The following is a 13,071-nucleotide window of genomic DNA, read 5'->3' as shown; positions in this document are numbered from 1 at the left end:
CTGGACACCAACATCAGTCGTGCCTCCTGCAGGAGCTGGCAGTGGCCGTGACTCCCAACTCCTTCACACCCAGGACATTAACAGTGCAGAAAATGAAAACACTTCACTAGGGCAAGCAGAGGATAGTATGTCACCACACTTTCCCTTTCCACCCTGGCACCACCATAAATGTCACCCTCATAAAGCAATGCGCACACTGGGGAACGCACTAGGATAGCATAGTGGTTATGTTACTGGACTAATAACCCAGAGGACTGGACTAATGATCCGGAGGCAGGAGTTGAAATCCCACCAAGGCAGCTGAGGGAATTTAAATATAGTTAATTAAATAAATCTGGTATAAAAAGCTAGTATTAGTAATGGTGACCGTATGAAACTACCGGATTGTCATAAAAACCCATCTGGCTCACTAATGTCCTTTCGGGAAGGAAATCTGCAGTCCTTACCCGGTCTCGCCTATATGTGACTCCAGATCCACAGCAAAGTGGTTGACTCTTAACTGCGCTCTGAAATGGCCTAGCAAGCTGCTCAATTGTCAAGGTGGCGGCTCCCCAGCACCTTCTCAAGGGCAATTACGGAGGGGCAATAAATGCTGGCCTTGCCAGTGACGCCCACATCTTTGTGAATGAATTTTTAAAAGGCTACTAACTCTCCACACTACACTGTGGATAAGCGTGCCGCCAACTCTCCCAACACACAGCAACTGCCTTGCACAATCTAAAAACACCTTCCTCCACTCTAACATCTGTACATCCCCATCTCTCTCCACCTCTCCTTATGGAATTGTAAAGGATAGGTCATCTCTAATGAACCTAATTAAATTTTTTGTAGAATTAACTAAAGTAGTAGACAGGGAAATGTCTATGGATGTAGGTTATATGGACTTCCAGAAGGCTTTCGATAAAGTTCCACATAAGCGACTGTCAGCTAAAATTAAAGCTCATGCAATTGAAGGCAATTTTTTAACCTGGTTAGGAGATCAGTTTATACAGTAGAAGACAAGAGTGTAGGGATAATGAGTATGTACTCGAATTGGAAAGAAATGACTAGTGATGTCCCTAAAGTATCTGTACTGGGGCCTCAACTATTCACTATATTCACTTTAGGAAGGATGTCAAAGCAGAGATTTATTAGAATGGTACCATCAATGAAAGACTTCAGTTACACGGAGAAGCTAGAGCAACTAGGGTTGTTCTCCTTAGAGCAGAGAAGGTTCAAGGGACATTTGATAGAGGTGCTCAAAATCTTGAACGGTTTTGAGAATAAATAAGTTGGCAGAAGAGTCGGTAACCAGAGGACACAGATTCAAGGTAATTGATAAAAGAACCAGAGGCGAGATGAGGAAAAAATCATGTATGCAGTAAATTATGCTAATCTGGAATGCACTGCCTGAAAGGGCGGTGGAAGCAGATTCAATAACAACTTTCAAAAGGGAATTGTATAAATACTTGAAAAGGCAATATTTTCAGGATTATAGGGAAAAGAGCAGGGGAATAGGACTAATTGGATAACGATTTCAAAGAGCCGGCACAGGGGTGATGGGCTGAATGGCCTCATTCTGTGCTGTATTATTCTGTGATTGTCAGTAAGGCTCTTTGATAACAGAACTTCACAGACACACTCAGAATAATTCTTAATAAAGTAATAAAATTAACAAGATTTTGCAACTTGGGCTTTGTACAACATTAGCAAATATAAAAGCATTAAAGTGTCAACCATCTATTGATCACCGCTTTTACTTTGATAAATATTTCATACAAAAACTTCAGTCACTGCTTTGATAAAGATTTCAATACCCTCATGAGAGAAGGAAAAAATGCTTTGCATAACCATATTTTTGAACTAGGCGCAGATTTTGACATTCAAATACTCAACTTAAAGGACCCAAATTTCGCCCTTCCATTTTTATTTTGGCGCAATCACGTGAGATGCGCCAACTTCCTATGATCCAAATGGCACCAAAAAGATGTCCCGGGATTCTGGCCCCTCTGCCGACTCTCCCGGGGCTTGGTGGGGCGTGGCGAGTACATTGTGGGGCGGAATTAGGAAGGTAGGACTTAAGTTTTATTTTTTATTTATTATTGATGGTTTTTATGCTTCTTGAATGTTGTTGTGAAGGTGTTTAGTGCTTTGCAAGGTCCTCTCCGCTTCCCTTCCCCGCCTCTATCTCTGGCTACCTGCGCTGATTTCTTAACACTCCGCAAGGGTTTTCTGTGCGACCACAAGTGGTCACATACACTGGCCTAAGTTAGTTTGGAGCAATTATTAGCTGTCCAAACTGGCTTAAGTGGCCAAAATGGGCAACCCCTTTTGAAAAAAAACGAAACTAAAAAAAATCCTAACTAACTCACTTACACTGGCGCAAATTAAATGTGCAGAATGGGGATTTTTAAGATGCTCCAGAAAAATCAAGTTGCTCCAAAAAAATGGAGCAACTCCTGGGCAAATTTGGGCTCAAAGAGTCTACATTTACTCCATATAGGTTCACACTGAGTACCCAGTGAGATACTAGCGCAATCCTTTTAAGCTAAATGACTGAGTATCAAATATAGTTTTCATAATTTAACAGCAAAAGATTCTCTATATATAATCTATTAAAAGATTGTATCTACATAGTTCCTGCAACAAACGCCATGTAAAAATTGTGTGCTACACTTCTGCATCATACTTAATCAGTCAAATATATTAATTTCTAAGTCTATTCAATGAGCTTCTTGCAGGTGATTGGGAAATCTCAAATAAATTTCCTCCAGATGATTGGGGGATGTGCAATCATTCATATTAACCAGTTAGAAATGCAGGTGGCTAGTTCAGCAAGCCAATCAAATCAATTCAAACAAATTAAAATCCTTTTGTCTGCCATTTTTTAGCACAGTAAAATTTCAAATGTGCAAAACAATGCTTAATGAAGCAGGAAGAAAATGTTTTGTTAAATTTACACACATAATACACATGTCCTTCATGTTGAAATTTATATTAGGTTCCACACCGATCTTGCCAATGGCAACATATGCCGAAATTGCCTGAGAATCTCATCAGCAGACGTAGAAACTGGCATAAAACAAGAGGAAATCAGTGAAAATAATTGGGACCCCAAGGAAAGCGTGAACCATATACCACCTCTCTGCTTTAATTCCCTCTATCTTATTGATGTTCTGAAAATTAAAGTTTGACGCTAGCAAACCATAATTTATGCGCATGAAGCACAGCGGGCTAGAAATTCAATTTATTAGCGCCGCCCATTAGGGCACTAATGGTGCGTTAATGCCTTATCGACCAGGCGCAGTAATAATAGCGGCGGCTAGGAACTTCATTATGGTGCTGGTGGCGATGCTAACACTTAGCGCCTGACCCCTGTATCGACACTGAAATGATGAGGTCAATGAGTGTGCAACACCCCAATAGCACCACAGAAGCAGAATTCACTGAGTTCACCGGACTTACCACCTGGCGCTAATAATCATGCCACATAAAGCTAGCATTCTGACCTCTGAAGCCTCTCCCGGGGCACTATTCCATGCCTGCTGCATGATTTCATAAGCATAAGAAATAGGAGCAGGAATAGGCCATTTGGCCCCTCAAGCCTGCTCTGCCATTCTATAAGATCATGGCTGATCTGATCATGGGCAATTCCCTGCCCTCTCCCCATAACCCTTTATTCCCTTATCGCTCAAAAATTTGTCTATTTCCGCCTTTAAATATATTCAATGACCCAACCTCCATAGCTCTCTAGAGCAGAGAATCTCATAGATTTACAACCTCAGAGAAGAAATTTCTCCTCATCTCAGTTTTAAATGGGCGGCCCCTTATTCTGAGACTATGTCCCCTAGTTTTAGATTCCCCTATGTGGAAATATCCTCTCTGCATCCACCTTGTCGAACCCCCTCGTTATCTTATATGTTTCAATAAGATCACCTCTCATTCTTCTGAACTCCAATGAGTATAGGCCCAACCTACTTAACCTATTTTCATAAGTCAACCTCCCTCATCTCCGGAATAAACCTAATGAACCTACTCTGAACAGCCTCCAATGCAAGTATATCCTTCCTTAAATACGGAGGCCAAAACTGTACGCAGTACTCTCGGTGTGGCCTCACCAATAGCCTGTACAGTTGTAGCAGGACTTCCCTGCTTTTATACTCCATCCCCCTTGCAATAAAGGCCAATATTCCATTTGCCTTCCTGATTACTTGCTTTATCTGCATACTAACTTGTTGTGTTTCATTTACAAGGACCCGCAGCCCTCTCTGTACTGCAGCACTTTGCACTTTTTCTCCATTTAAATTATAATTTGCTTTTCTATTTTTTCTGCCAAAGTGGATAACCTCACATTTTCCCACATTATACTCCATCTGCCAAATGTTTGCCCACTCACTTCTCCTGTCTCCTGCAGCCCTTTGCAGATTTCTTGTATCCTCTTCACAATTTGCTCTCTCACCCATCTTTGTGTCATCAGCAAACTTGGCTACATTACACTCGGTCCCATCATCCAAGTCATTAATATAGATTGTAAATAGTTGAGGCCCCAGCATCGATCCCTGCGACACCCCACTAGTTACTGTTTGCCAACCGGAAAATGACCCATTAATCCCGACTCTCTGTTTTCAGTTAGTTAGCCAATCCTCTATCCATGCTAATATATTACCCCCAACCCGATGATTTTTTATCTTGTGCATTAACCTTTTATGTGGCACTTTATCAAATGCCTTCTGGAAGTCCAAATACACCACATCCACTGGTTCCCCCTTATCCACCCTGCTTGTTATATCCTCAAAGAACTCCAGCAAATTTGTCAAATATGATTTCCCTTTCATAAAACCATGTTGACTCTGCTTGATTGAGTCATGCTTTTCCAAATGTCCTGCTACTGCTTCTTTAATAATGGACTCCAGCACTTTCCCAATGACAGATGTTAAAGCTAACTGGTCTATAGTTCCCTGTTTATGTCTGCCTCCTTTTTCAAGTTACATTTGTGGATTTCCAATCCGCTGGGACCACCCCAGAATCCAGGGAATTTTGGTAGATTACAACCAATGCATCCACTATCTCTGCAGCCACTTCTTTTAAGACCCCAGGATGCAAGCCATCAGGTCCTGGGGATCTTGATTTGTAAACCTTCACTCAAACTTGACTGGTGCTCTGAGGTTAGCACCCCGATATTGCCCTAAGAGAAGTGTGCACTACTGCTTTCAGCGCTCTATTCCCCTCCTAGAGCGTTAAAAATGAATATCACGATCGACGGCGCTCCAGTCAATGTTAGCACCTCAAAATGGGCTATAATTATTTCTCCCCCCAGCATTTTTAAGAAAATGCAATGGTGGAAGCTTTCCTCTGGATTCTGATGTCACAAATGTAGAAAATACAGTGCAGGTTTCAGTAAAAAAAACACTTAAAGAACAAATGTATACCCGATTATCTCCTGAAGTGTTCTCTAAAAGCAGTACCTAGCTATATCCGTAAATCTGAGGCTTGTTCACCTTCAGACTCTCCCTTCACTCTTTTTTTAGAAAGCAACTTTATCTGGGACAGCATCTGAATGAAGGATTGAAGTCTAGCCATAATAAGGAAATGTTCTTGCACTCGAAGAGCAGTATTCAGCAATAGATCAAACAGCTCATAACTCAGCGGGAGTGAAGAAGACAGCAGACAGAGTGCAGGTCAGAGTTGAGATATCTGAATCACATGTAGGCAATTTTTTCAAATTGAGAAACCAAGGTGAAGGGGTGTAGTGCAAAACACCATTAAGGCTGAAAACAGCAAAAGAGATGAGTTAAATGAGGAGGCAGTGCAGGGAGAATAACCTCATTCGATCATACAATGTAGGAGAAAGCACCTTCCATTACAGGATGACTACTATGCTTGGATGGTACTTACAAATACTGCCCACTCACCGCGGCAGATTTTGACATTGTGCGAAAGTGTAAAATGGATGATAGCAAATCAGGAGCCCATTTTGCATCTCACCCGATTATTATTTCCACTGACGTAACTGATGTCAGAAGTGGCATTTTTCTAATGCAATGTTAAACTGTAATCCCGTCTGACTGTTCAGGTGGATGAAAAGGACCCATGTGGTTCTTTTCGAAGAAGAGCAGAGAGTTCTCCACATGTCCTGGTCAACCTTCCTCTCTCCTTCAACTGACACCACCAAAACAGATCCTCTGATCATTTATTTCATTTGCTGTTAGTGGGGCCTTGCTGTGCATAAATTGGTGACTGTTTGGCCACAAAACAACAAAGACAACACTTCAAAAGTAATTTATTAGTTGTGAAGTGCCGTTGAACATCCCGAGTATGTGAGATGCACGATATATAAATACAAGTTCTTTCTTTTAACAGCATTCTAAATATACGTCAAAGTATTTGTCCAAATACGCAAGGGAATTTATCAATACCAAGTAATTAGTCACTTTAATTAATCTCCATGTATCCCTTACTGGGCTAATTTACTCAAGCAGTTAAAAATAGATTCTAGTCACTGAACCAGTTTTTTTTTAACCCTAGTTCATTATTAAATAGTTCAGAATTTGTTCTGCATGATGTCTCCATCTGTGAATTGATTACCATTTCCCTTCTTGTACCATAATTACCTTTGGTGTTTGAAGTGGAGTATTTAAAATAAACACTCAATACCAGGTCTGTGTTCGAAGATTCAAGCATTCCTTATTCGCACTGGTGGGGAGATGACCTGCTATGGGTCCAGCCAGGTCACTGTCCAATGATATGTAGTTTCAAACTGATATGTCCTCACTATACAGCATAAATGCACACGAGGCCCCTACTTGAGAGAAACATAGAAACATAGAAAATAGGTGCAGGAGTAGGCCATTCGGCCCTTCAAGCCTGCACCGCCATTCAATGAGTTCATGGCTGAACATGCAACTTCAGTACCCCATTCCTGCTTTCTCGCCATGCCCACTCTGTGACCAGTTACCTTTATTACCAAGACCTCGAGTGATGAAGGTGGGTGGAGCTTCCCCTTTTATACCTGAAAGTCCTGGTTAGGAGTGTCTCCCACAACTTCACCCCCTTGTGGTCAATGTTCTCAAGGTGTACAGCTTAGGCCAGCTAAAACATGGGTTACAATGATAGTTAAATACATGACACAAGCAACCTTTTATACACTTAAACGTCGTGTTACGGGGTCTGGGTGCTCTCTGGATCGCTTCCGTTTTGGATGCAGTGGGTCTGATCCCGTCTGCTGCCACCCTCCTCCCCAGGAATTCTACCTCTGGAGCTAAGAAGACGCACTTCGCCTTTTCAGTCGCAGCCCTACCCAGTCCAGTCTGCGTAGCACCTCCCCCAGGTTGTGGAGGTGTTCTTCAGTATCGCGACCCGTGATAAGGATGTCATCTTGAAAAACCACCGTCCTTGAAATCGACTTGAGGAGGCTTTCCATATTTCGCTGAAAGATCGCAGCGGCCGAACGAATCCCGAACAGACATCTGTTATACTCAACCTTGTGTGTCGCGATGGTGGTCAGCTTCTTCGACTCACTCGCCAGCTCCTGGGTCATGTAAGCTGAAGTCAGGTCCAATTTTGAAAAAAGTTTGCCACCGGATAGTGTCGCAAAGAGGTCCTCCGCTCTCGGTAACGGGTACTGGTCTTGGAGTGACACCCGATTGATAGTGGCCTTGTAATCACCACATATCCTGACCGACCCATCCACCTTCAACACCGGCACGATCGAGCTCGCCCAGTCACTGAATTCGACTGGCGAGATGATGCCTTCCCTCAGCAGGCGGTCCAATTCGCATTCTATCTTTTACCGCATCACGTCTGGCACCGCTCTGGCCTTGTGGTGTACTGGCCTGGTGTCCAGGTTTATGTGAATCACTGCCTTGGCCCCCATGAAAGTGCTGATGCCGGGTTGAAATAATGAGTCAAATTTGTCCAGGACCTGTAAGCATGATACTCGCTCCGCAGAAAAATTGCATTGACATCGCACCATTTCCAGTTCATGACAGTAAGCCAACTCCTCCCCAGTAATGCGGGACCATCCCCGGGACAATGCAGAGTGGCAACCTGTTCTCCGAATCTTTGTGGGTCACGATTACCGTGGCGCTGCCTAGCACCGGAATGATCTCCTTTGTTTATGTCCGTAGCAGTGGGTCAATCGGCAATAATTTTGGCTTCCTGGCCTTGGACACCCACAACCTTTCGAACTGTTTGGTACTCATCAGGGACTGGCTGGCCCCCGTGTCGAGCTCCATTAATACTGGGATGCCATTGAGAATCACTTTCATCATTATCGGTGGCGTCCTGGTATATGAACTGTATATGTGCTCCACATGAACGTGCTGAACTTCAGCTTCCAGCGATTTCCCCCAGTATTCATTTGGCCTCGTAGGGCTTACATCGGGCCCGTCCTGCTCGTACATCTGTGCCAAGTGACCGCTGACGTTGCAGTTTCTGCAGGTATATTGCTGATACCTGCAAGCTCTGGCTGGGTGTTTGCCTCCACACCTCCAGCATGAGCTGGAGGCCCCGTAATTGGAAACAAAAGGTCCATTACCAGTCGTTCTTCTTTGACTGTCTCTGTAACTGTCCTTAAGCGCACCATTAACAAGTGTTGATGGCCCCATTACTGGTCGCATTGTCCATTGCGATGGCATGAATCGCCGTTCAGCTAGCCATTGTCTCTGTTGAATTCCCCCTTTCGGTTCGACGACATGGTGGGGCATGACCGATTGCCCTTGTCTGCCTAGAGAACTGTGTTGACTCTTTGAACCAAGATTTTTGTCATATATCATTCTGGTCTTTTCTCCCCCTGAGATAAATGTCTGGGCTATCAGAGCCACCGCTTCCAAGGTCAAGTCTTTGGTCTCAATCAGTTTCCTGAAAACCCCAGCATGCCCGCTGCCCTCAATAAAAAAGCCTCGCAGTATCTCCATTCTGCATGCATCTGTGAACTTACATAGGCTCGCCAGTCGCCGGAGATCTGCCACGAAGTCAGGAACGCTTTGCCCTTCTCGCCGCTGGTGCATGTAAAATCAGTGTCTCACCATGTGCATGCTGCTCGCCAGTTTAAGGTGTTCCCCGATCAACTTACTGAGCTCTTCGAACGTCTTTTCCGTCGGCTTCTCTGGCGCTAGAAGGTCCTTCATCAGGGAGTACGTTCTGGATCCACAAACTGTCAGGAGATGAGCCCTGCGTTTGTCGGTCGAATCCTGTCCCAACCATTCCTTTGCTGTAGTCTCTCAATAAAATCGTCCCAATCATCACCAACACAGTACCTCTCTTCAGTGCTGCTTATGGCCATGCTCCCGTGGTTTAAATCCCAGTTTCTCGTCGCCAATGATATGTCCTTACTATACTATATAAATGCACACCATGCCCATACTTGAGAGAAGGTCACTCTGTGACCAGTTATCTTTATTACCAAGACCACAAGTGATTAAGGTGGGTGGAGCTTCCCCTTTTATACCTGATAGTCCAGGTTAGGAGTGTCTCCCACAAGTTCACCCCCTTGTGGTCAATGTTCTCAAGGTGTCCAACTTAGGTCAGCTTATACATGGGTTACAATGATAGTTAAATACATGACACAAACAACCTTTTATACACTTAAACCTACATGCTGAACCTTGTGCACAATCTTTTGGCTCAAGTTGATTAGTTTAAAGCCCGCTTGCACAGTGACTGATTGGTTAATTTCCTTCTGCGTCACATAATCAGTCGCCTCTGTTTTTTGCCTAGCTCGCATAACATTAAGGTACCGCCTTCATAATCGAAGAAGTGCATGACTAATATGGTCACAATCTATTGTCATTTGCCTGACCTTAGCTCAGGCCAGGTGGTATCTGTTAACAGTTTACTTCTACCCCATTGTTCCATTTTCCTACCCTCCTAGGACCCTTGTCTTTCCATTTCTAAGTCATGCAGCTTACCTTGGTTAGTTATTGCAAAGTCAACATGTTATTCTCAGCATTAACTCAACCCCTTTTAAGCGATCTAAAAGCTGACCACTGCAAACAGCCCGTTAGTTCAGCTGAGTTCCGACACCCCTTCTTAACCCTATAATTATAGCAGAGCTCGAAATCCCCACTTCAGTGTTAAGAAAACTGAAATCTTTCTTTCCCATCTTTCTTCTTCTTCCCAAGCTCTGTGTAGTTTAACTCTTTTTGAGTGTTGCTGGCTTAAAGTTCCTAGAATACCCAATGAGCTCCATTGTAATCTCGAGCTCATGGTTTCAGTACCTGTTCTTTTTTTGTTAAACCCCTGATCACTGTTTTATCTAATTTCTATGTAAGTGCATTTTCTTCAGTGCAACTATACTGCAAGTATTGATTTGATGCCTGTAGCCTCCGCCAGCCCTATAACCTCCCCTCGAACTTGCTGTCCCTCAGACTCTAATCCTTTTGTGCATCCCCTGTCCCTTCGCCCCATCATTGGCAGCTGTACCTTCAGCCAGCTAAGCCCCACGCTCTGGAATTATTTCTTTAAATCCTTCACCTCTCTACCTTTAGCTCCCTCCTTAAAATCCACCTCCTTGACCAAACGTTTGGTCATCCTCCTTTGCCTCAGTGTCCATTTTTGTCTGATTATGCCCCTGAAGCATCTCGGATGCTCTTCTGCATTGAAGGCACAAGTTGTGGTTATTGTATCTCCTTAGACTGAATTGTACCGTCAGCCATGCATTACTTTCTGATCAGAGGAAACAGACTTTGGACACACGAGCAGAGTACCTGCACAAATGCTGGTTAGGAAAAATCCAATGAGATAGTCAGCTCTACACTAATGAGAAAAGTTAAAAATGGAAATGTAAAAAATTACCCAGTCGCAGACTTCTTGAAGTTATACTGTAGGCAGCATGAAATTGGGGTAGTGCAAGACTACCACCTCTCTATTGTGTCAGTATGAAGCTGTAACCATTCGACATCAATGTAAATGAGTAGTATAGCTGGCCTACGTTTAGCTTTCTTGCAAGATAAACCTTTAGAAGCAATCTTCCAACACAGGATACACCAACAGAAAACTTGCATTTATACAGTGCCTTTAATTTAGACAAATGTCCTGAGGTGCTTTACAAAGGATAAAGCAAAGAGTGTGAACCCTGGTGGGAGAGAAATGACTGAAAGCTTGGTTGAAAAAACGGTTTGCAATAAGATTTTTAATAACCGAGAAGAAAAGAGAGTTAGAGGCATTTAGGTAGGGGGCTCGAGAGAATGGAATGGAGGTAACTGAAGAGATCAGAATGTATGGAATGACAGAGATGGAGAAATAACAGGTGCGGGAAGGATTCAAGACTTCAGGGGATGGGTGAGACTGTGGAGGAATATGAAGATGTGGACAAGGATTTAAATTCAGTACATTAGGAGGGCAGTCAACCAGCAAGGGCACGGATGATGAATGATCATACTCAATGCAGGATAGGATACAGAATGCGAAGTTTTAAATGAGTTGGAGTAAATGGACGGTGAGAGATGGAATGCCAGAAATGAGCATATTGGAGACTTCGCACCTAGCAGTGACAATGGCAGGGATAAGGGTTTCAATGGCCGTAACATACATACAACAACAACAACTTGTGTTTGTAAAGCACCTTTAATATAGTAAAACATCCCAAGGCACTTCACAGGAGTGTCATAAAACAAAATTTGCCACCGAGCCACATAAGGAGAACTTAGGGCAGATGACTAAAAGAGGAAGGTTTTAAGGAGTGTTTTAAAGGAGGAAAAAGAGGTACAGAGGCGGAGAGGTTTAGGCAGGAAGTTCACCAATGGTTGAACGATTGAAATCAGGGATAATCAAGAGTCCGAATTAGAGGAGCACAGATAACTCTTGGGAGCTGGAGGAGATTACAGAGATAGAGAGGGACAAGGCCATGGAAGGCTTTGAAAACAAGGATGGGAATTTTAAAATCGAGGCATTGCTTAAATGGCAGCCAAAGTAGGTCAGCGAGCACAGGGGTGCGAGTTAGGACACGGGCAGCCGAGTTTTGGATGACCTCAAGTTTACGTAAGGTAGAATGTGGGAGGCCAGACAAAAGTGCATTGGAGTAGTCAGGTGTAGAGGTAACAAAGTCATGGATGAGGGTTTCAGCAGCAGATGAGCTGAGGCAGGGGCAAAGACAGGCAATGTTACAGAGGTGCAAATAGGCAGTCTTAGTTATGGCATGGATGTGAGGTTGGAAGCTCATTTCAGGGTCAAATATGACACCAAGAATTAGGAGCAGGGGTAAACCACATGGCCCCTCGAGCCTGTTCCACCGTTCAATGAGATCATGGCTGATCTTCAACCTCAACTCCACTTTCCCTCCTGATTTCCATATCCCTTGATTCCCCTAGAGTCCAAAAATCTATCTATCTCAGCCTTGAATATATTTAACAATTCAGCATCCATAGTCCTCTGGGGTAGAGAATTTCAAAGATTTACAACCCTATAAGTGAAGAAATTCCTCCTTATTCCAGTCTTAAATGGCCGACCACTTAGCCCGAGACTATGCCCCCCTAGTTCTAGATTCTCCATCCAGGGGAAACAACCTCTCAGTATCTAAAATGTCAATACCCTTAAGATTCATATATGTTTCAATGAGATCACCTCTCATTCTTCTAAAACTCAGAGAGCATAGGCCTAATCTACTCAATTTCTCTTCATAGGACAACCCTCTCATCCTACGAGTCAATTTAGTGAACCTTCATTGCACCGCCTCTAAGGCAAGTATATCCTTCCTTAGATAAGGAGACCAAAACTGTGTGCAGTATTCCAGGTGTGGTCTCACCAAAGCCCCGTACAATTGTAGCAAGACTTCCTTACTCTTGTACTCCAACATCCTTGCAATAAAGGCCAACATGCTATTTGCCTTTCTAATTGCTTGCTGTACCTGCATGCTAACTTTCTGTGTCTCCTATACAAGGACACTTAAATCTCTCTGAACACCAACATTTAATAGTTCCTCACCATTTAAAAAATATTCAGTTTTTCTATTCTTCGTACCAAAGTACATAACCTCACATTTTTCCACATTATACTCCATCTGCCACCTTATTGCACACTCAGTTAACCTGTCTATATCCCTTAGCAGGCTCTTTGTGTCCTCCTCACAGCTCACTTTCCCACCTAGCTTTGTAT

This window comes from Pristiophorus japonicus, chromosome 4, assembly GCF_044704955.1.
Source record: "Pristiophorus japonicus isolate sPriJap1 chromosome 4, sPriJap1.hap1, whole genome shotgun sequence".
Classification (NCBI taxonomy): Eukaryota; Metazoa; Chordata; class Chondrichthyes; family Pristiophoridae; genus Pristiophorus; species Pristiophorus japonicus.
Note: the sequence above shows the minus strand (reverse complement) of the source record.